The sequence below is a fragment of the Mastigoproctus giganteus genome, chromosome 3, assembly GCF_048544385.1.
Source record: "Mastigoproctus giganteus isolate SK-2022 chromosome 3, ASM4854438v1, whole genome shotgun sequence".
NCBI lineage: Eukaryota > Metazoa > Arthropoda > Arachnida > Uropygi > Thelyphonidae > Mastigoproctus > Mastigoproctus giganteus.
In genome coordinates this window covers 161,293,281-161,319,595 of record NC_143577.1, presented here as the reverse complement: position 1 = coordinate 161,319,595, position 26,315 = coordinate 161,293,281, and the positions used below count along the sequence as shown (strand labels likewise).

The 26,315-nt window shown below is 37.8% G+C and overlaps 1 protein-coding gene across 2 annotated transcripts in view; it reads left to right on the top strand.

The window, feature by feature from the left end:
• The window catches only part of LOC150088369 (WD repeat-containing protein 20), a 329,684-nt gene that overhangs the window by 92,461 nt on the left and 210,908 nt on the right, over positions 1–26,315 (top strand). The gene's annotated exons all lie outside the window — the stretch shown is intronic.

The window sequence follows — 26,315 nt, the reverse complement described above, 5'->3', positions numbered from 1 at the left end:
TTCAGATCTGTTATTACTCGTGTGACCTGTTGATCCCACTTTGTGAATTGGGGACATATTTGCACACCTCTAGTCCGTGAGGACCTTCCCTGAGTTCAGGGTAGCTTTCAGAATTTTTTTTTTTTTTTTGGTATTTGTTGGCGCATCGGCTTCTGTGCCCATAATGCACCTCCCAAGGTTTTTGCAGTACTTTGATCCAAGCCCAAGGCGGGATTCGAACCCGTGACCTTTGGGTTGCCAGGCAGGCACTTTACCCACCCGGCTAGCCAGTCGGCACTTTCAGAATTGTGGCTAAGGGTTTGCTTACTTCTTTTGCTGCTTCCTTTAATATAACTGGATAGATCCCATCCACTCTAGGTGCTTTACTTATGTTCAAATTCAAGAATTTCTCCTCCAATTTGCTCTTATCTATTACAAAATCATTTAGCTTCCTGCCAGAGTTTGATAAGCTTCTGGTCTCCACTTCCCTACAGACATTCTTCATGTGTGAATGTAGGTGCAAAATACTCATTCAGTTTGTCACCTACCTCAGCAGGTTCATCAACAGTCAAACTGCTGATGTCAAGTGGACCAATCTGATTCTTTCCCTTCTAGAGTTTACATAAGTAAAGCATTCTTTACTGTTTTTCTTTGCATTGCTTGCCAATGAGTTCTCGCAATCTGCCTTTGCTTGCCTAACGTCGTTTGTAACTTGATTACAGACTATCTTATATCTACGATAGTCATCTGGGTTTCCTGATAATTTATATGCATTCCATGCATTTTTCTTCTCTGCCACAAGTCTCATTACTTCATCTGTCAACCATTTAGGCCTAAATCTTGAACAGTATTTCTTAATTGGTACAAAAAGCCTAATAGCTTTCAAGATAAATTCCTTGAATGCTTCCCATATAGAATTTGCTGTTGGTAGTATCATCAGTTGGTCCCACTGTATAGAATTTAAAATATTTCTGAGACCATCGTAGACCATCACCTTTATGAAAGCATAAGCCCCTGATGGGGTAAAGGGAAGGGTTTTACCTCTTTAAGTAAATTCCACATCAGCGCACTGGGATCAGTGCCATCTAGTAGTTCCTTTTTCCGCAGATTCTTAATGCATGAAGAATCACTGCTAATAATCAAATCAAGGATATTACTCCCTCTGGTTGCTTCTCGAACATGCTGCTGTAGAAAACAATCATCCAATAAATCCACAAAAGTCGTGCTATTGTGTGCGTGACCAATTCACAAGTTCCAGTCTCTATCTGGGAAGTTAAAATCCCCAATTATAAGACAGTCTGATTTCTTCACCCACCCTATTTTCCTGTGCAGCTGTTCATTGTACTCAACAGAATCATTAGGTCTATAACACACTCCTACTCTTAACTTGGTTTTCCCAGTGCTTATGTCACACCAAACTGACTCAACACTGCACTGTCCACCCATGTCAACTGAATGCACTTCCTTAGATTTTGTTTCTTAATTAACGGCATCACCTCTCTACTCCTGCTGTCCTGTCTATTTGTTCTGTATACACTGTACTCCCCAAATTCCAGTTTTTCATTCCTTATATCTGAGTGATGCCATGTTTCTGATATCCCAACATCAGCCTTTGATGTCTTCATCAGCATCTCAAATTCATCAAATTTATTTCTATACTCCTAGTATTGGTGTACATGCACCTATTCTTACTCTAACACACTCCTATTGTCAATTTTTGCTTTCCCAGTGCTTATCTTACACCAAATTGACTCAACATTGCACTATCTACCCATATCAGCTGGATGCACTTCCTATTTTGTTTCCTAACTAACAGCATAAACACTCCCCTTCCTATTTTGCCTGTTCTTTCTGTACACATTGTACTCCGCAAATTCAAATTTTGCATTCCTTATATCTGTGTGACCACTTCTCTGATATCCCAGCAGTTTCCACCTTTGATGTCTTACCAGCACTTGAAATTCATCAAATGTATTTACTATATTCCTAGCATTGATGTACATGCAGGTATACATGCACCTGTTCTTACTCTTAGTTACCTGAACACAGCCCATGTATATCCTTGTTCCGTGATGACTCCCAGCAGTTCTTGAAATCCCCACCACCTTGCTTTCCAGGCTGCTGTTCATTCCTATAGAATCAGTGCAAGAAACACTTTCACCTCTGCCTGCTGCCACTGTTGATCTAATAGTCTGTGCATCCCCCCCCCCCAAATCTAGCAGTTTTCTGACCCATCTAACACTGCCTCAATAGCATCAGCATATATATTCTTGTACCCTTTCTATTTTAGTGTATCTCATCCTGTAGAAGCAGTCTCTCCTGTTAACTAGCAAAGACCATGCTGAGAAAAATTCTGCCCATGAGTCTTACCCAATCTCTCCAGGACTGAATTGATTGACAAGGCCCTCATCATATACTCTTCTATCATGTCTGGGCAGAATTGCAGACACTTTCAAATTCAATTCTAACTCAACTTTTTTTGAACATTTTCCTGGCCTTTTTATTAAGTAAATCCACAGGTCTCTTATTCTTAATGTCATTAGTGCCAGTATGTACATCAATATCACCTTTTGTGCCATTAAAAGGTGATATCTGCTCTACATTGTCATCAACTTTACCTCTGGTAGACGTACCCTGGAGGCACCTCAGTATCCAGGTGGGCAGGAGCAGCAGTGCGTAGCACACGCTTCTTGATTAGACCGGGGTTCGAGCCCGTGCCCACCAATTACAGAGGATGTGGAAAGGTCAGGGAATGACCACCGCATATACCTGGAGCAATATGGCCTTAGTTGCTAATGCTCCTAAAAAAACCAAATAACAAACGTACCCTGGTCCTATTCCACCAATCCTTTTTGTACAATATATTTCCTTATAATAGATCACCAACAGCTAGTTCCTGTGGGACCAGTTCATTCTGCCTTGTGGATTGCTGATGTGTTACCTGATGGTTAAGTGCAAACTCTGGTGTATATCTGGGCAGCTGAGAGCTTGATATTTATTCTAACCGGAGTATATATTGGAACAGGAGCATCAGTACGTTTCAGTGGCGCACTATTGGCCACAGATGCCCATGTGCCTAATAAATCCCCAAACAAGCAACAATCAGTGTTTTTATTGTCCATTACATTATCAGACCCAACCAGTATGCCAACATTTTTGTTTCTTCTTCTTTTTATCAATATATTCTTCATTTTGAACGTAAATTAATTTCTGCTTATCTTTCATGAAATCTGTTAGAAATCCCATTGCCTCCTGAAATTTCCAATTCAGCATAGAGGATGCTGCTTGGCACTTATTGTTTTATTTTTTTATTTATTTTTTATTTTTTGCCTAATCTTCCTGTGCTGGCTTCTCAGGCTCATCCACATCTATTTACATTCAGCACCTATGAAAAGAAAAACACTGCCTTGCAGGTTTTTGCCTGATTCAGTGACTTTCTTTGGGTTCTAATTTTAAGGATATAAATAACCAGTGGCATAACCAGATTTTATCATTGGGGTGCATTGGGAATGGGTTTGTGCTTCGTTTTGTAGATAGATCTAAAATGTCTTGTACACACAGTCGAATCTCATTAATACAAAGTTCAAAGGACCTAAATTTTTGCGTTTTGTAATAACGAGGTTTTTAGTAACAAGGACCTCGTTACTAAAAGTCTTTTTTTTTTTTCTTTTTTTTTTGGCACATGCTTATATCTAAGAATAATAATAATATAAAAAATAAATTAATTTAAATTAATAAAATAAAATACAGTAATAGGAATAACACACTTTTTAAAGATTTTACATTATTTGTAAAACTGAGAGAAAAGCAATTAGCGGAAATGAAAATACTGTACAGTATGTATTTGATATATACAACGTACCCAGTAAAAAGAATTAATTGTAATATAAAAGGAGATATACAAGCCATAAACTTTTTGATGAATTAATCTATCTAAAGAAAGAATTCAATATTCTTTGCATAGTTTTTCTCCTATATTTTTAACTACAGCACAGAAATTGTCAAATGCAATACTTGTTTCTTTATGAACATTACTGTAGGCCAACTCATTCTTTATCATGATCAATACATTTTGGGTATCCTTTTTAGATGGCAGTGTGTGTGTGTGCGTGCGTGTGTGTGTGTGTGTGCGCTGCTTCACTTTCGTTGTCACTGGTAACAAAAACAGCATTGTTTTGTTTGGTGCTCAACAGCTCTTCTGGTGTTGTTGCTGTGGTAGCAACTTCATCATTCCCCTTCACAAACTCTTTAAATTCGCTAACAAAATCCATATACTACTTCAAATTCCTCCATTCCTCAACGTTGCTATCATATTCATCTGCTGGACCAGGTTTTTTGATGATATTCTTGATTATGGGTCTGAGGTTTATGGTTCTGCTAGAGATAGTGTACTTCGGTGATTAGATCCAGTCCACCATCAGGCCATTCGGACAGCCACTGGAACATTTTGCACATCTCCTGTCCAAAGCCTTTACGTTGAAGCAAATGAACCCTCTCTATCTCTTCGACGTAAGCAGTTGTCTTTACAGTATGCATTTAAACTGAAATCCCTGCGCAATCATCCCACGTGAGCATCTGTTTTTGAGCCATGTTGGAAAAACCTCTACAACACCCATTGGACTGCTAACAAACCTTTTGGTATTTGCATCCAAGGACTGTTAAATGAAATAAACATGATGGTAGACAACATTGCCCAGTCACCAAGGAAGGCAGTTAATTCCACCCTGGCTTGCCCATCTTCCAACTTGTGACTTCTCCCTTAAGATTTGGGAGAAGGCTACTACACAATCATCTGTCTACCAGCAACTCTTTGCATCACATAGAAGCAGTACTCTGACTTTCTGCCAGTCTATACAGACGACTCGAAGTCAGAATGTTATGTGGGATCTGTTGTTGTTATTTGGTTTTTAGGAGCATTAGCAACTAAGGTCATATTGCTTGGGGATATGCGGTGGTCATTCCCTGACCTTTCCGCATTATCCGTATTTGGTGGTCACGGGCTCGAACCCCGGTCTAATCAAGAAGCATGTGCTACGCACTGTTGCTTCTGCCCACCTGGCTACGGAGGCGCCATCTGCTGTTGGTTTCCTCACAAAATATTATCCAATAAGATCCCACAAGAAACTAGCATTTATACTGCAGAATTGCATGCAATAAAAACAGCCCTTGATCACATTAAAAATAGCGATTAGCAGAGGTATATGATATACAGGTGATCCCCGCTTAATGCTAATTTGTTCCTGAAAAACAGAGGAGTGCTAAGTGAATCAGAGCTAAGCGAATGCCGCATTCCCATATGGTAACATATGTATTTGTGAGTTGCGGTTGGTGCCGTAGGTTATTTCCTAATCAATAATAAATGGTAGTGAAAAGATGCACAAATGTCGGTCAAAATATTTAATATTCGAATATTTGTACATATAAAATATTCTGCATTACATACGTATATAATTATGTGGAAAGTACTTACGTATCAAAATTAAACTTAAAATTCCAATTAAAATCATGAATTTAATTGATCTAAATTGATTTTAATTGATTAATTTAAACATAAAAAGTGTGTCGATTTTGGATTGTACTTTGGCCCTCTTCCTGGTAAACTAAAAGGGGTTTTAATTTTAAATCCTCTGCAGCGTTACCACCCAACAAAAAAGTCAACCGATCCTTCGCCGCTTTTGAAACGTGGCATGTTTTTTTCTTCTTTCAATATGAAACCTTTTTTATGCATTCGTTTCCAAAAAAGTTCTGCTTCATCTATGTTAAACTCGTTGAGAAGTATAACACACAATACCCTTCTTCAATGATTTTAACAAGTTTTTTTTTTAAAGTTTCGGCTCCTTGATCTGCTTGCGGCTTCTCCCTGTATTTTAAATCTATTCAACCAGCCCTTACTAGTTTTAAATGGTTCAACATTTTTTTTTTTTTAGGTGAGTTTTCTTCAGATCATCATATAGGCTAATCTCTCTCTCTCTCTCTCTCTCTCTCTTATAATATTTAACTTAACTGGATTCTGCATTGGATATTATCTTCAATAAAATTAGTTAAAGTCTCTCCATTTCAATCCTAATAGCCAGCCTAGCTCTAGTTGCTTGCAGCGGAACAGCTGTCTTTCCCACTGCTAAAATTAATTCTTTATTTTTTTATAATTGTTCTTGCAGTTAAACTTGTCAGGCCTAAATTATGGCACACATCTGCTTGTTGTTGACCGGAATCAATTCGCTTCAAAACGTATAATTTAATTTTCAAATTCAGTCTTTTTCTTACATTTGTAGTCTTCGTACTGTGCTCAGACGTTGTTGCTTTTTCATTCTTATCCGCCATTATTAACTCTTCGAAAATATAACTGCGTTGGTTGCATTAATTATGATACAATATTCGAGTAAACTGTCCGTTACGCACGATGTCTAATACTGTACTGAGTGATGACCAGACTTCAGATATTTGCATATAATGCAAATATTACAAGCAATATACATGATAATTTTTTAAAATGTTAATCTCAGAACTACGTAACAAGTCACTGTACTGCAATTAAATTAGCAAGCAAGAAAATTTCACTGAGCGTGGGAAAATTTCTCAAGTAGGCGTAGGAAACGTTTTAATGCTGTTTTGCTATTCATTTTCAAGCTATCAACTCCATCAAATTAAACGATTTTGTTAAATATGCCAAAAATGCAATATGTAAAAGAGCATTATAGTGATTTGTGATAATATTATAGTCAGATACAGGTTATAATATAAGAAGAGCGGTATAACGAAAAAGCGTAAAGCGAACTGTGTTATAACGAGGGCCCTACCATGTGGTGACTCAGCAAGCATGTTACAGGCTCTATTATCGATGAGGTACAACCCTCATCCGATCCTGTCCCGGATCTGTCAGATCCTTTTTTCTCTTGTGGAATTAGAATTTGACATTTGCTTTTGCTGAATCCCAAGCCATATTGGGATTCAGGGGAATTAGCTGATACTGCTGCCAAATCAGCCTTTTTCCTGGATAATCATTGCCTATTAGTCCCCTATACAGATTACAGGCAAATAGCATGCTATAAGTTACATTCCCAATGGCAAGATTCTTGTCACGGACAGGCTACAAATAAACTACATCACATTAAGCCTGTAATTACTCAATGGCAGTCCAGTATATGCAGGGTTCGAAGAGAGGAAGTTGTTCTTGCTCAGCTCTGCATAGGTCATAGTCACTTACCACATTCCTATTTGCTGAGGGCTGATGACCCACCTATGTGTGAGATGTGTAACGTTATTTTAACCGTCCGTCATCTTTTAATAGAATGTCCTGTTTTTATAGAAGCATGAAGCTTATTTTTTACTGCTTTTAATAATCTGAGTGAACTATTTACACTCAGTCAGATTATAGGTGACAGAGACAACATGTCTGACATTTTTAACTTTTTATACTCTATTAATTTATATACAAAGATCTAAGTACTTTTATAGTTTTACTTAACTTTATACCTTTATTACATAATAGTTACTTGCTTGACATGGTAGCCTAGGGATAGGACATCTCACAACACTGGCTCGTATTTTAATGGGATACTAATTTAACAGGATACTAAACATTTTGGTATCCTATACCTAGGCTACCAAAATGTTTAGTATCTCGTTAAATTTGACTTGGCGCATTATGACCTTACCTGCCAATGCCCCATTAAAAACCAAATCAATCAGCCATCCTTTGGGAAACAGAAAACCGGGTGGCCAGAAGCAATAATCGGACAACTGTGCCGAGATTTATAATACATATTAACTGAATTTTGTAATAAACAAATATATTTACATAGAAAAACCTATTCTTTCGCAGGGAAATGGTATGTGCTTCATATAATCCAAGTTTGTATTAGTGAGATTTTACTGTATAATGAATGTTTGATTCATTTAACAGTTTTTCCCTGGAAATATGTAAATAAAGAAGATTTTTCTAGACAGCTATCATGAATGCGTATTGTTTGACAATTAATTTTCATTTGCAGGTTTCTGGGAACTGGAGACTCATTTTGAACAACTGCATTCAGTTACAGGCTTGGACATTTTCCTGTGCAGAAGATTGTTCACGAAGTTTGTGAGGCAATCATTAAAAATTTATTAGGAGAAACATTTCCTATACCAAAAAAGAAAAGATTGGAAAGATATATCTAATTATTTTTGGACTCAGTGCAATTTCTCAAACTGTTTAGGGAGTTCAGACGGGCAAGCACATAATAGTAGAAGCACCCACAATGCTGGCTCGTATTTCCCATAGTTCTATTAGCATTAGTTGATGCCAATTACGGATTCATCACTGTTGATATTGGATCTTATGGAAGAAGTAGCGGTGGTGGCATTTTTGCAACTTCTAAACTTGGAAAATGTTTAGAAAATGGAACTCTTGAAATTCCTGAAGACAAACTACTTCCTAGGACTTCAACAAATAGCACCACATGCCATAGTTTGAGATCTGGCATTTCCATTGAAAAAAGTATTTGTTTAGGCCGTATCCCTGTATTAAGATTAAAAATAGAATTAATGGACAAATCTTTGACTGTCATGTCCGCAGGGTGGTAAAAAATGCATTTGGCATTTTTACTCAAAAATTTAGACTCTACTACAGGACATTAAAATTAAATCCTGAATTTGCTAATAAAGTAATTTTAACTACATGTATAGTCAGTTCTGCTATAATGCTCATTTTAGCAATGTGAATTTGCTCAACGCGACTGATATATTAGGGAACAATGAGAGCATAATGCGATTTTTGCGTTGGCTTATGCGCAAGTTCGCTTGCGAGTAACACCAGGTGAATCCAAAACCTGGTACCAAGCTGAAAGTAGTGACCTGCACAGCAATATATATAAGTTTATGAAGCCAAAAAAATGTCAAATGTGTGAGAACTATATTTCCAATTTACTGCAGTTGTATTGGTCGGAGACACTCTGTTGTAATGTGCTGTATTTACAAGATAACAGGTGATATTGTAGGCCAGCTCATGTTTTCAGGAGCTCACATTTTTCTGTTTGAACAGAAATTTCATGAGGGAGGATAGTGTGAGCAGAGGAGCACATTTCTGGAAGTCACTACCATAGAACAATAAAAACAATTTGCAGTTCCTGGTTTATTGGGCTTTCCTGTTAGTGCAATCTAATTATAAACTGGTAGTAAACTTGATCTTATTTCATTTGCGATAATATCAATAGTTGGAATTCTGTGGGTTTTTACATTATTATGGGGAAATGTGTTTCCTCTTCCATGAAATCTTCAATCATATAAAAAACAAGTTTAATTTTCAGAATTTTCTCTTCATTCCTATTTTTTAAGCTTTATACTTTTTATTCCGTATCTCACTTGTGCAATTTGTGCATGCTGTGATTGTTTATCTTTTTTACTGTTTTAAATTTTACAATAATAAAAAAAGTCACTGAACAGAAATATCAATTAGTATAGATGTTTAAGCCTGTGTTAGCAATTTTATTGTTCTAACTTTTTTAGTGTTTTGCTTACCAGACTGAACATTTTTTTTTGAATGCTCTGTTTCTATATTTCCCTATGCCTAATCTGTTCACCTATCCCTATTTTTCTCATAAGCTCTGTTGTTTTTAATGCGTGAAATACCATTATGCGGAGATTTTAGGAACACATGTACCGCGTTATAGCAGAACTGACTGTATTCTGTACAATTTTATTAGCCCTGAAATTTCTACTTTGTTTTCTGAAGATACCTGAATGGTAACTGGAAATTTTAAGAAATTTATCAATGCAAGAAAGCAATTCTAGTGAGGTGACTTGACTTAAGAGAAACTTTTTAAATTCAGTGGTTGGTTCAGTTTCATGGCCAGTAGACATTTTAAAAACTTTTAAACTTATTTTATCCTTTATTCCACATATTATCCTTTATTTTATCCACAATTCACAGACAAACTTATTAATTTTTCTTCCGTTGTACACTGATTCACTGGCATCGGAAAAACAGCAAAATAGTTAAAACAACACAGCAAAAAAAAAAAAAAAAAATTTGCAAAACAAAGGGAAGCTACCAAGGGAAAGGCAGGCATGCACGCTCTCACCATGATCTACTAACACTCCACTCAGGGTCAGGGACACTCAAGGATTTTCCTGCACAATTGCACACACTCACTTGACTATAGCGTAAGTGGATCATGCCCTCTGGTGCAAATGCTCTCATTCAAAATAAGAATTATTTTGTTCATGAGTGTGAGCATCTTTTGAGTGTATTGCTAGTGTGAATCAACCTTTAAGTAGTATGCACTGTATTTGAAAGATTTAATATTCATTATGAACTAAAGTGGTGGAGTAAAGTTTGTTCATTTATCCAAGGTATGAGCCAATTAGTAAATATTACAAATTGTAATTTGAATATAAGAGTAAGATTATAGAGGTGTACCTTTTGAACGTCTTAAGACTTGCTTCAGAGACAGTGTGAAGTGAACTTCTGGGTAGAATATGACCCCTCCAACCACATAGGATGGTGTATTATGTACAGGATGATTCGCTACCAGTGCGACAAACTTGCAGGAGGTGTAGGGGGCACAAAGACGAATCGGAATCACATAGCACTGCAGGGTACGAAATGCCTTCGTCATGCGGTAGAGGACGTTGAACGGGAGGTCGCATGAACAGCGATCCCGCTGGAAGTCAGCATTTCCGAACCAGTTCCCGAGGCAGTAGGATGGACGAGTATTCAAATGTTGAACTGGCCGACATGCACCTTGCGTATGGAGCTGCGGACTGTAACGGGCGTGCCGCTCTGCGCTTGTACCAGGAACGTTTCCCTCACAGGTGTGCTCCTCATCATACAATTTTCGCATGTGTGCACAGAAGGTTACCTGAGACTGGTTGTTTCACAAGAGATACCATGAATCGAGAGTGAACGAAAAGGACGCCAGACAATGAGGAGAATGTCCTACGTCTTGCAGAAGGCAATCCGAGTATGAGTATTCGAGCGATAGGCCAACGATTGGGTATTTCCCAATCCACTGTATGGAGGATACTGTCAACAAACCAAATGAGTTCATACCATCTGCAACCCGTCCAATCATTGGAGCCTGCGGATTATCCACTCCGGAGGACTTTTGCTACTTGGATTCTTCAACAGAAACGGTTCGCAAATGCTGACTTCCAGCGGGATCGCTGTTCATGCGACCTCCCGTTCAACGTCCTCTACCGCATGACGAAGGCATTTCGGACCCTGCAATGCTATGTGATTCCGATTCGTCTTTGTGCCCCCCTATACCTCCTGCAAGTTTGTCGCACTGGTAGTGAATCACCCTGTATATAGTGATAGGCGTAATTCACAGGACTCAACACACATGGTTGCCACGGTCATCATTGGTGATAAAATCCATCTTTACTACTACTGTGCCGACCGGGCTAGCCGGGTGGGTAAAGTGCCTGCCTAGCAACCCAAAGGTCGCGGGTTCGAATCCCGCCTCGGGCTTGGATCAAAGTACTGCAAAAACCTTGGGAGGTGCATTATGGCCACAGAAGCCGATGCGCCAACAACTACAAAAAAAAAAAAAAAAAAAAAATACTACTACTGTTTTATACATTAGACTATCAGCTATGAAGTTCTTTGTTTTACAATCGCTGGAATGAAAAGATTGTAACACAAAGAACTTTATATCTTGCAAAATTTGCTGCCGTATTCAACAGAGATATAGTATGATGGATTCTTGATGCCATTATTTTATGAAACACATCTTATTAGTATTATTAATGGCAGTGATACAAGAAAACAAGCTTATAAAGCATCAGCCAAAAAAAAAAAAAAAAAATCCCTCCATATAATTTGCGCATCCTGTCTAATAGTTTTAGTTCCTCCTTGAATTTATTCAAACTATCCACTTCAGCAACACCAGATGGAAGTGTGTTCCAACAATCAACTACCTTCTGGCTGAAGACAAATTTCCATGCATCGATTCTGCACCATCCTTCCTCAGTTTGAATTTATGAACCCTCATCTTTAGCCAGAACACAGGGAATGATTCCATCAGTATTAAGCTTACTCAATCCATTCAAAGCCTTAAACACCTCAGTCAGATCTCTTCTTAGCAGCCTAGTCTCCAGACATTGCCATTTGCAGAATTGAACTTTTCTGTACCCTTTTGTTCTCCTCTCTAATCTTGTTGCTCTTCTCTGCACTTGTTCAACAGACCCACTTCCTTGCTAAAATGAAGCTTCCAGACCTGTATGCAGTGCTCAAAATGTGGCCCGACCATTGCTTTATAAAATGGGATCACCTTCTCATCCCCATTTGCATCACCTTCTCATCCCCTTCTCATCAGATAATCACCTTCTCATCCCCATTTGCAAAATTCCTATATATCATTCACAAAACTCATGAGCTGTCCTGGCAGCCTATCTGTACTACTCAGAACTTCATATCTGCTGCACAATTACCCCCAAGTCTTTTTTATTCTCTAATATCCTGATTAATATACACAGCTGGTATATTAATCTGGGATTACTGCTGCCCATAGGAAGTACCTTGCATTTGTCAATGTTAAGCCTCAATTGCCTCTTCCCAGCCTGTCTGTCTAATTTGTCTAGGTCTTGTTGCAGTAGCAACCCTCCTATTATCTGAAAACTTAGACCTGAAATGTGATATGCCATCATCATTCTACTCTTCCGTTTGGCACATGTTGACTCCCTATTTGGATATCGACCTCTATTGTTGTTGGTCTCTTGGATCTCTCATCATTTGTTGATTTCCAGAGCTACCGACAAATGTTGAATCTCTCATCAGTGTAGTCTCAAGATTATTGATGGGGGGGTTGCTGTTACGAGAAAGATATCAGCTCTGTAAATTGCATCATCTGAATTGAAGACATTTAAGGCTTTGAATGGATTGAATAAGCAAATGTTGATAGAATCCTTCCTCATGCTCAGACTATGCACATGAGGTGTATAACTTCAGAACAAGGAAAGATGATTGCAGGACAGATGTTTGGAAGTTTGTTCCATCAATAAACTACTGGTTCATTGTTGGAACAAACTTCCATCTCATGTTGTCAAAGTAGGTAGTTTCAATAAATTCAAGGTGGAACTAGACAAACTGTTAGAGCAGATGAACTGGTGATATGGGATGTGTTGGTTTATTTTTTTTGCATCATTTGCCAATATTAAATACTAATTAATTTTAAAGTTGCATGTGTTTACAACATATTTTATTTTTTAATGAAAACCCCAAACATGAAAGGTATAAAACCTGTAGTACTTAGTACTGTGTCATGGGTTGAAGGAGATGGGGAGGAGGGTGGGATGCCGGAAACTTTGCTCTGAAGACTAAACATGGGTTTCACAACTTCAAGCCTCCAGTAAGCAAAGTGATATCGCACCAGTTGATGAGATTCACCTACTACCTAGTTGTTAGTATTATATTATTATTATATCCCACCCCAACAGTAGATTTGCCAACCATGGATTTCAGATAAAGGTGTTTTACGTTGCATACCAATTTTTTTTTTTTTTTTTTTTTTTTTTTTTTTTTTATCCACTGTTCCGCCCTATGTATACTTGGTTCTAATCCAGTCTCCTTAAAAAAAAAAATAATTACTGCTCTGCCTTCTTCAAATCATAGGATTGGTCTAGTTAGTAGTGCACAAAGGGGAGATTTGTTGGTGCTCCGTCCACCAGTCAGTACTAACTTTCATCATTATTTATATTTGAAGTTAAAAGATTATATTCAAGGTGTACGTGCGCACACGAAGTGATTTCCTGAACTCGATAGAGTTTTTTTGTAACATTGTGGCACACTGAGATGATAGTACACAAATATAACTATAACATATTGGAAGGGGGTTCTTCCTCCAAACATGTTATAGCTATCTTTGTGGATTTTAAAGGAGCTTTTGACTCTGTGTGGTGGCCTAGCATCATGAGATGGCTTAGGAAAGCTAAATGCTCCTGAGGTGTATAACAGTATTACCAGCTACTTCTTGAAGAGAAAAATTACGACACCATACTGCCGCATTACCAAGCAAACATCCATAGACTTTCCCCAGGGTTCCATCTTGGGCCTGGTTGCATGGAACTTGGTGTTTGATGAGTGGCTGACCAAACCTTCCAGTTCCCCATCATATTTTCATACACTCATAACCTTGTTCTCCTGATTGGTGGTTCAATGTAGGCCTCCTTGGAGTGGCAGGCCAACACTGCCCTGGCAGATCTTGCAAAATGGACAGGAATCTTCAAGATGACAATCTCCACAGCTAAGACCAAGATTTTTCTCATAAAAGGCTCTCTCAACATCAGCTCCAATTATCTAGCATCACAACCAGTCACTGAAGAATTTTAATTCATTAAAGTACCTTGGAGTTATCCTTGACTAATAATGGACAGTTGCTGCAGTCTATCCTCTCCCTGACACACTTGTAATTGTGCATGGATGTGTATTGCTACCTATCTGCTTATATCCATGTTTTGATTAACATTTATGTTTATCTTGGATGTATTCAGGACTTGATTTTGTAAAACTTCATAGATTAGTGTTTCACTGTATCAATGAAGGTCAAATCCAGGAGGATGGTCAATTTTTTGTGTGTGCATGTACAGATGTGTATCTTCCATCACCATCTTGTTCTTATTATATTATCAATTTTATGATCAATTATTTTTATGTTGTATAAATGAGAAATTAAGTTTTGATTTTTTTTAATTTCATTATCAATATAACTATTGTTAGTTACCATTTGATAAGGGACCTTATCCTTGCCAAATGTGGTAATTTTTAGGAACGCATCCCAAACAACTGGCAAGGAATTATTTGATTGTTTGCTTCAGAATACCATTTTTGTTTTAATTCTCCCTGTAATCTTAACCTGTTCCAGTGCACACTGTGTTTTGCACGTGCCAATCCCAAAGAGTATTTTAAGTAAATTTCAAATATTATGCATGTTTACGTAATAATTGTCTAATCTTCCAGAGATGCTGCCATCTCTTATCCGTTTACAAGTAATGGCAGAGTTTATAATAGTGGCAGCATAAAAAAGCTTTTAAAACCTGAGGAGGGGACTGCCTATATCAGCTACAGTACTTTAATTTTGGTTTACAACTCTTAAAATTTTCTGGAATTCAAATCCAGAAGTTGATGAAATTCAAAAAAGTGATAATAAATAGGTGAAAAGATAGTATTATATCAAAAAAGAAGAAATACAGATTTTTCTAACAAATTTTTTTTTAAAACTTCTGATTTAATTTTTGACATAGAGGAACATTTTTGATAAGAAGAACATTGATGTAATGCGGGGTGTCAACTGACGTACTCACCAGGGCCCGTGGAACACTGTAAGCCTGGTAACCAGGGCATAGGGATTGGTGGAACAGACTTCCATCTTTTGTTGTGGAAGTTGATAGCCTAAATAAATTTAAGGCTGAGTTGGACAGGCATTTGGAATGAATGGAGGGATGAAATGGGAGGGTTTTTTTTTTTTTTTTTTGCCTGATGCTGCATAAGCTTGCTTTCTTACATCATTTTTTTTTTTTTTTTTTTTTTTGGTAGTTGTTGGCGCATAGGCTTCTGTGGCCATAATGCACCTCCCAAGGTTTTTGCAGTACTTTGATCCAAGCCCGAGTCGGGAATCGAACCCGTGACCTTTGGGTTGCCAGCAGACACTTTACCCACCCGGCTAGCCCGGTCGGCTCTTACATCGTATGCCTCTGCTAATGCTAATAGGGGCACCAATGTCTGGTGGGATGCTGAAATTCAAAATTTTTATTATAATAATATTTAATAAAAGTATCTCAAGGGTGCCAAATACATTTCTGCCTAGGGGCACCACAAACCCTAGTGCTGTGCCTTGTACTGACATAAGCGAAGCATATTATAGCAAAAAATTTTACCCCCAGCCTCTCTCCCAAATTTTTTTAAAAAGATAAATACATTTTACTTAGTGAGTATATACTCTCTTTACTTATGTTTTATAAGTATACAAACTAAAATACAAAATATTAAAGGTTGTCATTCCCTTTACATTCTACTAATAGTAGAATGTAAAGGGAAACAGTAGTGCTGTTTATGGTCGTACATACACATACATTCTGAAATAGTCATGTAATTTAGTCAACCGGAACTGATGACCAGTGTTTTTTTAGTACATAATTCTTATAGTGGTCAGATGCAATAAATGAAGATGAATATATGATTTGCAATATCTCTGATGTTCTAACCATGCCATCACCTCATTAATGTTTTCAAGCACTTTAATTTCTGGTGCTTTTTCCTTACACGAGTTATCCATATTATCTTCTGAGTCATTCCCTACATCACTGGCCTGTTTGTTAATTTAATTCCCACTGTTCACAGAGGCTGCAATTTCTTCCTTGCTCAGGTAGTGTGCAACTGCAGCTTCTGCATCCACCTCAATCCAAGCAGCCATGTGATTTGCTGGAAGATTGCCACAAAGTACATTACAATCAGCCTTTGCTTCTTGTTCTAAAAATGCTGCTAAATCAAGGTTATTATTAGTGATCTTGTCTTTTCCAATACATTTTTCCCAGCAGTTTTTAATTGCTGCTGGGCTTACTTTTTCCCACACTGATCTAATATTTTATGCAACATCTTTCAGTGTTAATGTTTTCAAAAATTCTAGAACTTGAATTTCTGAGTTCACAATACCAAATAGCTCGCAATGATAGTAGGCTTTTAAGGTTCAAATAATGCCTTAATCCATGGGTTGAATTATGCAGTTGTGGTCCGTGGCAGAAACACTGATCTGATTTTTGCCATTTCGATTTCAGGACACCACGCAAAGGATGGGCTGGGTAGTGATCCAGCAGTAAGAGAGAATTTTTTTTTAAAAAGGTTTTTGGAAAGCAAGTGGCATCTCACTGATGATACAAACTCGCTTTCAAACCATGAAGCAAAAATATCACTCTACATCCAAACATTGGAGCTATTTTTATAAATCGCAGGCAAAGATTTCATGACATGCTTAAAACACCAGGGACTTCGACTTTTGCCAGTGCATATTGGCTGTAACTTGTGATTCTGGCCGTGTTTGCATACAGTAACACAGTAATTCTGTTTGTTGGTTTTCATGCCCACTTTGTTTGGTGCCTTTTTAATATCCAGTGACTTGTCAGGGAGAAGTTTATAGTACAACATTGTTTCACCACAGTTGTACAACTGTTTGTCTGCAAATTCACCATCTTGAATCATATTATGCAGAAATTTAGGAAATGCTGCTGCTTTAATGTCATTAAATGCAGATTTGCTTACAAGACTAACCTAGGATATCTCATGATGAGCTGTATCTCAAAAGCCACCTTTCATAAGTTTTAAATGTGTCATCTCCACCAAGTAGCATATGAAATTTAAGTGCCTGTGCTTTCAAAATAACCTCATTTATTGGTACCCCTTCACTATACTTCTGTAGAAACCACTTGTGTAAGTATTGGTCCACATCACTGTTTTCACAGAGTTTCCACACTTGAGAAATATACTGAATTTTGTTTTGTCACTCTTTCAGTGATCTTTAACTTATTTTCAACTGTATAATTTTTTCTTTTCGTGGCCATTACTTTGGTTCTACTTATTTGTTAATTTTGCTGTGTATTTATTTCTGATTCCCTAGGATTTACGATGTTTTGAGAAAACTAAATCAAACCAAAACTGTCTGGCCTGTCATAATGCCAAAGTGACATCATATATATATATTTGTTTAGTTTAGTCTTTAGCAGTTTTTGCTATCGTAAGTGTAACTTCTGGTTGAATAAGGATGTCATGTGCTGTTGTTTACAAAAATTTACTTTGTAACTAATGTATACATTAACAGTATATATTAGTTGAAACGCACTTGACAAGCACTAGTTGTATTCCACTCCGTGGTAGCTGTTTGTAATTAGCATCCCTCTGATATACTGTTTTATTCTATCTCTAGCTGAGGAGAGAAACTGGGTGTCTACAGTAATTAGTCTCTGAGTCCTGTTATTATACAAAAATTACTCTGCAACTGAATATTGAATATATTGAAACACATATACAGCCAATTTTTTAGCTGGTTTTCCCCTCTTGGAAATATGGTAATATAATGTTCAGTAGATATGTGTATATATACAGTGTTCCCTTTTCCCAATATGTAATTGCTTATTGAACACACTAATTTTTTTCATGATCATACCTGCAGAATATCTGGAACCATGGTATTGAAGAGGCACATTATATTGAGGTTGCACTGTATTTCAAAACATATGTATAAAGATTTTAATTTTTTCTAAAATTTTAAAATTTCACAAAGAAATTCACTCCAGAGAGCTGACCACTAATAGAAATTTAACTACTGAGAGCCTAGACAGGTTCAGGGAATTTCTGACTCATGGTCTCCAAGATTTTCCTAACCACTGCCATAGTTCTCACTTTACATTTAGAGCTGCTTTATGGACTGGCAATACATTAGCATTAGTAGATGCAAGAAGAAAGCATAGATCACATCAGGTATTTAAAAAAAAAAAATAGAAAGAAAATTTACCCACTTTGTTTTCTATTGCCTTGTAATAACACATCCAATCAGTCTTTAAATTTATTCAAACTATTGAATTCTATATTAGGTGGATATTTATTCCAACAATTGCTGTCTGGCTGGAAGAAACATCTATTATACAATCATTCTTTCCTGATTTAAATTTGTCCCTTTATGTGTGTTGTCTCACAATGTGTAAGGATGCTATCAAATTCAGTTTATTTTATATCTATCATTTCAGTTAAGTCTCCTCATAGCAGCTTAATTTCCAGAATGCAAGTCTTTATTAACAAGGGTACTAAGAAAGACTTAAGTTCTCTGACTAGTCTTATTGCTTTTTGATTTAATTTTAATAAAGAAATTGCAGATTTTTATTTGTTTAAATTATAAAGGCAGCATCTCTTGTGAGCTGAAATGTCATTTTCCATAGCCCATTCAGTGCATGTATCAAAAAAATAAAATGTCTTCATGTTTCACCAAATTCGTTTGAATTGCTTGTTGATTGGTCTGTATTTTCTTTGTTTTATGATATACTATAATTTCATTATCTGAAATTTTAAATCATTTTTATTGTTGCCTTTAATCTTTTACTTATCTCTTTCTGGTTTATTTCACCTTTTTGGCTTATTTTCATTTTATTAGGCTAACAGGTTATATCATTTCTTTGCTGTCTGCAAATTTTGTCCCCAGTTTCTAAATCATTTAGGAAATCATCTGAATTAGTCATAAATCCCCCCCCCCCATGAAGTCTTAAGTTCAAGTATTTCAGTATCCCAGACTTCAGCAAGAGAAAACACCAAATCTTATGATTACCTTTTTAGTGTACAGGATATCTTAAGTTTGTGCTACCACATGATCAAGATTTTTATGTTATTGTTAATTTTATCACCAGAATTGCATTTTGATCCATCGGTTTCATTATAAGTGTGCAGTTTGAAGAAAGTAAGAAACATTGTCACAATGTTGCCATCATCACTATGCGGCCCCGAGTGCCAATGGAGTGATCTAGTGATTTCCAAAGCGAACTTCAAAGCATATATTTTATAAAGTAGCGCTTAAAGATTTCGAAAGCCTTTACTTTCAAAGTTATTTATTTTCTGGCTCTTTTTAAACACGTTAACCACTAACTTCTTATTGCTTGGTCACTTTTTTTTTTTTTTTTTTTATGTAAACCCCAAACATGAGAGGTATTAGAGCCTATAGTACTTAGTACCGTACTTGAGTTGGAGATCGAGAAGATGAAAGAAGATATTTGTTGACATTGGACTTGAACTTCTGTAGACTGTAATTTTCAGGAAATACGTATGAAGGAAGGTTGTTCCAGAAAACGGCAGTTGAATGAATAAACGAGGAAGATGAAAAGTTGGTTCTGTGAGTTTGAAGTTGGACAGTAAATGGATGTTGACTGGTGGTGGCACGTGTTTGGATTGTTTTGAAAGAGAGAGTGGGAATTATAGAACCCAATTCAGAAGAACAGTGCCCATGGAAGTATCTGTAGAAGAGGCATGCAGCAGAAACAGTATGTCTATGAGACAGCAAGTGGAGAGACTCTGTTAGAGATGAATCATTAATTAACCTAACTGCCATCTTCTGAATGGAATCAAGAAGCCTGAAAGAGGTTTTGAACCACAACAGAACCACCCCAGATGTGGGAACAATATTCCATGGCTGGGCGGATTTGCGATTTATACAGAGTGAGCAGCTGTTTGGAAGAAAAGTAACGCCGAGAGCGAAAGAGAAAACCAAGTTTTTTAGATGCAGAGGAAGCAATATTTGTAATGTGCTTGTGCCAAGAGAGATTAGAAGTCGGGGTAATCCCCAAATCATTTTGCCTAGAAATCAGAGTGTCACTAAAGATAAGTATAGGAGCAGAAGAATCCTTTTTGCGAGTTATAAGACAAGACTGAGCTTTAGTAGGGTTGAAATCAACTAAGTTGTCTTTGCCCCACTGGAGAATTACCTGAAGATCGGCATTTAAGGAATTGGTAGCAGATTTTCGGGAAGTTGAAGCTGATTGAGCAGGACAAGGTTTCTCAAAGTGGAAAGTGGAATGCAATGTGCTATCATCGGCAAAACTATGGATAGGATTTCCAGTCAATGGAAGAAGGTCATAAATATACAAGAGGAAAAAAGTGGGAGGAAGAACCGAACCTTGGGGGACACTGGCATTAGTGGAAAAGTTAGAACACAGAGAGCCATCTACCATCACCCTCAGTGAGCGATTAGAAAGAAAACTGGATAACCAATTACTAAAAACAGTTGGCAAACCATAAGATGGAAGCTTGTTTAGAAGACCTTTATGCCAAACACGATCGAAAGCCTTTGAGGATGTCAAGAGCAACTACTTGTGTTTTGCCGAACCTTTCCATTGAATTAGTCCATAAATGGGTAACACAAGCCAGAATATCACCAATGGATCAACACTGACTGAATCCATAATGGCGATCGTTGATCAGACGGAAGGTTTCTAGGTAGTTTAAGAGTTGGCGGTTAATTGATTTCTCCATTACTTTAGAAAGAGTAGAAGTAATTGCAATCGGACGATAATTGGATGGGAGAGATTTGCCACCTTTTTAAGGAACTGGCTGGATATGAGCAAATTTCCAAGCAGAAGGAAAAACACTTTGGAATAAGAAAGTGAAAAAAGGCAGCAAAGAATAGGAGTGGAGTAAGTTTAGGAGCACAGGTTTTGAGAACAAGTGGAAAAATACCATCGCGACCTGGAGCTTTCTTAGCATCAAGATTCGTCAAAATCCTTCTGACATCCTTTTTATTATTATTATTATTATTATTATTATTATTATTAGCCATATGGTGCAAGGAAGCCTGAGGCTTATGCTGCACCAGCCAAAAAAAAATTTGAGTTACCCTGTGTGTGTGTGTGTGAGAGAGAGAGAGAGAGAGAGAGAGAGAAGTAGAAGGAAATTCACCAAGAAGGAGAAGAATGATGATATCCAGCTGAGGACCCTGGGTGTGCCAAGCCCATACTCACCAGATGTGAGCCCCTGGGGTTAATTTTTGACGGAAGACCACAGGAGAAATTGAATGGAGCGTATTGGGAATAGTGGGAGGTGTTTTACCAAGATAATTAATACATGAGTTGGAAGAAAAATGGGATGCTAGCAGGTCAGCTTTATCCTTGGCTGAAGTGACAACAGAACCATCTGGTTTTGACAGAGGTGGGAGCAGAAATGGGCAAAAGTTGCAGCCAATAGCTTTGGCAAGAGACCAGACTGCTCAGCTACCATTAGGGCAAGAGGCAAGTTTTCTACTCTTAGCCTGTTCAAACTCTAGTTTGGATTGATTAATAACTGCTTTACAATTGTTGCAAGCTTTAGAGTAGGCAGAAAATGAAACTGGAGAATTAGAAACAAGCCAATTTCGATATGCAACATTCTTCTCTTGAACAGCCTTAGCACATTTATTGGAAAACCAAGGACAAGATTTTAAAGTGGAGTGTGGGATAAAGGATTCCATTCCTGGAAGAATAATTTCAGTGACACGATCTGAGCAAACGTTGACATCAGAAGTTTTGAAACAGTAATCCGACCAAGGAAAAGAAGAAAAGAAGTCTTGCAGGTCATCCCATTTTGCATTCTTGTGATGCCAAACAACACGAGGTTGGGAATGGCCATGAGATAAAGGTTCCATTGGAGAAGAGACAATCACCAAGTTGTGATCTGAAGTGCCTAAAGGACCTCTCACTTCGACTGTGTACTTTGAAGGGTTGTTTGTGAGAAACAGAACAAGCGTATTGGCTGTATGATTAGGATTGTCCGGTATTCTTGTAGGTAAATGAACAATCATTAGTAATTGCAAAAGCCTCAGCATTTCGACCAACTGGGTCGGTGTAACTAGAAAACGGAAGCCAGCTGGAATTGTGAACATTAAAATTACCTCACTATTAGGAAAGTTGGACTGGAGAGAATCAAGTTCCAAAAAGAGGAAGTCAAAGAGCTCTAAGTGATTAGTGGAGTTGGGAGAATGGTAGAGGCAACAGATGAATTTGACACAATGAGGTAGAGAGATTTTAAGCCAGAGAAGATCAAAGAGAGGAGATTCCAAATTGCCAAGTCTCTGACAGGGAATATCAGAACGAACATATGTACAAGTACCACCTTTGAGGCAAAAGGAATCATACAGCGAATAATTTGGGCATCTGAGATGAGCCATAGTTGAATCAACTGATAACTGAGATTCTGTCAGAAAAAGTACATGGGGTTTGGCAGACTGCAAGTGGAAATGGACATCGTTGAGATTAGAATTGATACCACGTATATTTGTGAAATAAATTAGGAAGTGCTTTGGAGGTTTAGATCTTTTCGCAGATAAGCTTGCTCTATTAGTTTGACAATTCATGGTGTATTCAATAGTAAGAAAAAGTGGGTGGGACATGCTGTATGAAGTAATGAAATTTTTGGATATCGCGTACACACGGTAAGAATATACCCAGATCCTTGAAATAACGTGGCCTCGACAATGCTCCCCGCATACACACTACTCGGACTCCCTCCAGTCACTATCTGGCCGAGTAGAGGTAGCAAGATTATACACTAGCTGATCCGGAAGCCTCCTAGAGAGTTACTAATTGGTTCGGTCCAATGTACTTACTAGCGGCCGGCTTGTGAACACCGTTTTAGAGCTGTACCCTCGAAATGTAAGGAATATTGGATCTCACCACAATGTTCTTCATAACCTCAAAAGTCATCAATCATACTGCATGATGGAAGAGATAGGGAAGGGTTGACCAGAACTTAGCTCTAGAGACTAAACATGGGTTCCACCACTTCAAGCCTCCAATAAGCAAAGTGGTGGTATTGCATAGGTTGATGAGAGTCATCTACCGCCTAGTACTGCCTGGTAACATAGAGGGGTGGCATTCCTCCATCTGGTGTGGGTGCCACACCTCGACCCCTGCTTACGTTGGTTCACACCTGGGTGGTCACCCACCATGTACTTTTGCATGGGGGTTATACCCAGGATTACTAACAGTCCTACCATCGTGAAGGTGCAAGCAGAGGATTTGGCTGTCACAAACCGTCCGGACTTTGCCGAAATTAGGTCCACTTGACTTGAATGTCACCCGAATATCTGTTCCATCAGCGTTTTAGACTCGCATGTAGTACAGCTTGTCCGGCATATCTGAGAGAATGTCTGTGACAACCTCAAGGACTGGTGGCACCGTTCCTGCCTCCACGTGGCAAGGCCTGTAACCTGGGGGTAAACCAACTCTTGGGGCTAAAATGAGCAGAAATGGAAACCAATGAATTTCTACGTTTAGAGCTCAAGAGCACTCAATATGAAAACCATGAAACGGACCGTGACTTCTCTATCTCGAAGAGAATGGAAAAAGACGCTGGCAGACAGGAATCGCCAACCTTCCTGATTATTATTGTTGTTGTTGTTTGGGGTTTAATGGCGCAAGAGCAACTTTGGCTATATTGCGCCTTTCCTGATTATTCATTCTCTGTCAGCACAACCTGTTAGTAAGCTCTCCCCTTTCAAACTATGCCTGGAAAATGCAGAAGTATCACCAAAAATGGTGAAACGTCTCCAATCCAGGGACTTGCTAATAGACTTCTTACCCAAGACACTCTGAACTGCTATTAAGACTCACCTCTTTAAGCGGAATTCCAATTCAAGTCACTCCACATAACACCCTGAATTCGTACAAGGGAATGATCACTGAGTGAGATCTATTGAACGTTTCTGAAGAAGAAGAAATGGTCCAGGAACTAAAGGAACAAAATGTAACACGAGCAAAAAGAATCATGATATGAAAAGATGGCACCTTAGTCCCAACACGTAACATAATTCTAACCTTCAATACACCGAATCTACCAGCTTCAGCCAAAGCAGGTTACTTAAATTGCCGTGTTCAACCTTTTATCCCAAACCTCTTAAGATGCTATAAATGCCAGAAATTTGGTTACTCCCAGACATCATGCTGTGGAGTTTCAACATGTCCAAATTGTGACTGTACAACTGATACCCAATCAGAATGCAAGGCACAAACTCCATAGTGTCCTAATTGCAGAGGTAACCATCCAGCATACTCTAAAGAATGTGATCTCTGGAAGCTAGGGAAGAAAATACAAAAATACAACACTGAAAATAGGCTCATATCTATAAGCTAGAAAATCTTAAATGGTTTAGGTACTCTCTGTTCACATTGACTCCTTTCTGCGACCAGTCTAATCTTCTGAAAGCTTCCTCAACGGCAGCAGTAAACAGCTTCGGAGATATTGTGTCTCCTTGTCGAACTCCTTTCTCGATTTTAAATTTCCTACTGTCTTTGTCTAGTCTAATAAATGAGGTAGCACTTTCGTATATTTTCTTCAAAATCATAATATATGGGGTATCAATCAAGTATTCTTTCTCATCAAGTATTCTTTCTAATCTGTTAGTAATGACCCTTGTGAACAACTTGTAGATGTGGGATAACAAGCTAATTGGTCTATAATTTCCCATTTCTGATTTATCTCCTTTCTTATGCAGCAAAACTATGATTGCATTATTCCACTGCTTAGGCGTCACCTTTTCTAATGCACTTTGTGAAGAGCCTTGCCAGTTTTTGTGTTATGTCTCTTCCTCCCAATTTTAACAACTCTACAGTAACTTCATCTTCCCCCGTGGCTTTCTGATTCTTCATTTTCTTCAATGCATGTTCTACCTCATGAGGAAGAATATCGGGTATGTCGTATGTGTTGCTACTTTGCAATCCATCTTCCCCACTGCTGGTATCATTCCCTCGCTATTCTTCAGTTTCAGTATCATTTGTCTTTCTGTATTACTGCTCATGGCTGCTGATTTAAATCCTTTGTTTTCCCTTAATGCTTGTTCTACTTTTCTTGTGTTAAATCTTCTTATGTCCTCTCTGAGTCTCTTTGTAATGGCTTTGCATAACTCAGTATACTCAATTTTCTCCCTATCAGTGTTTTTCTTGGTCTTCATTTGTCGTCTTCAGTTCATCATGACAAGTGTTTCTTGAATAATTTTTTCTTCTTTGGATTTTTTTTTCCCTATAGGTTTCTTGGGCTTTATCACTTTCAGAAAGTTGTAATATTCCTCGTCGATATCTTGGTTCTGAGCAGTCTGCAGAAGCTCAAACTTGTTCTTAAGTTCCAGTACATACTGCTTTTTCTCCTCCTCTGTTATCTCAAAGACCTTTGTATTATTTACTCGAGTCAGTTTTTTCCTTTCCTTTCCTTTCCTACATCTATATCAAGTGTACATCTTACCATTCTGTGATCACTTCCAACATTTACCTTGATCAGGACGGTAACATCATTCACAATATATCTTCTGTTAGTGAGGATGAAGTCGATTTCATTAGTTGTTAATCCATTTGGACTCTTCCATGTCCACTTTCTGTTCACCCTTTTCTTGAAAAAAGTGTTCATTACTGACAGTCCTTGACATTCTGCAAATTCCACAAGTCTTTCACCTCTTTTATTTCTTTCACCAATTCCAAAATTTCCTATAGTTCCTCTTTCTGCGCTGTTTTGCCTTTTTTCAACCTTAGCATTGAAGTCCCCCATAATAATAGTGTAGTGGGTTTTCTGCTCATCTAGAAGACTCAATTTCGGTGTACATTTCTTCAACCTCTTCATCATCATGGCTCGATGTTGGTGCATAAATCATTATAATCTTTAGCTCGTACCTCTTAGAAATCTTGAGTATTAGTCTTGACACCCTTGGTGATGTACTTTTGAATTCCAAAATGTTGTTTTTAAAATCTTTATGGACCAGAAACCCAACTCCACCTTCACTCCTTTCACTGTTTCCATTGGTGCACAACAGATTTCCACTTGATAAACTTATAAGTGATTCATTTCTTCTTCTTGTTTCAGCCAAACCAATGAT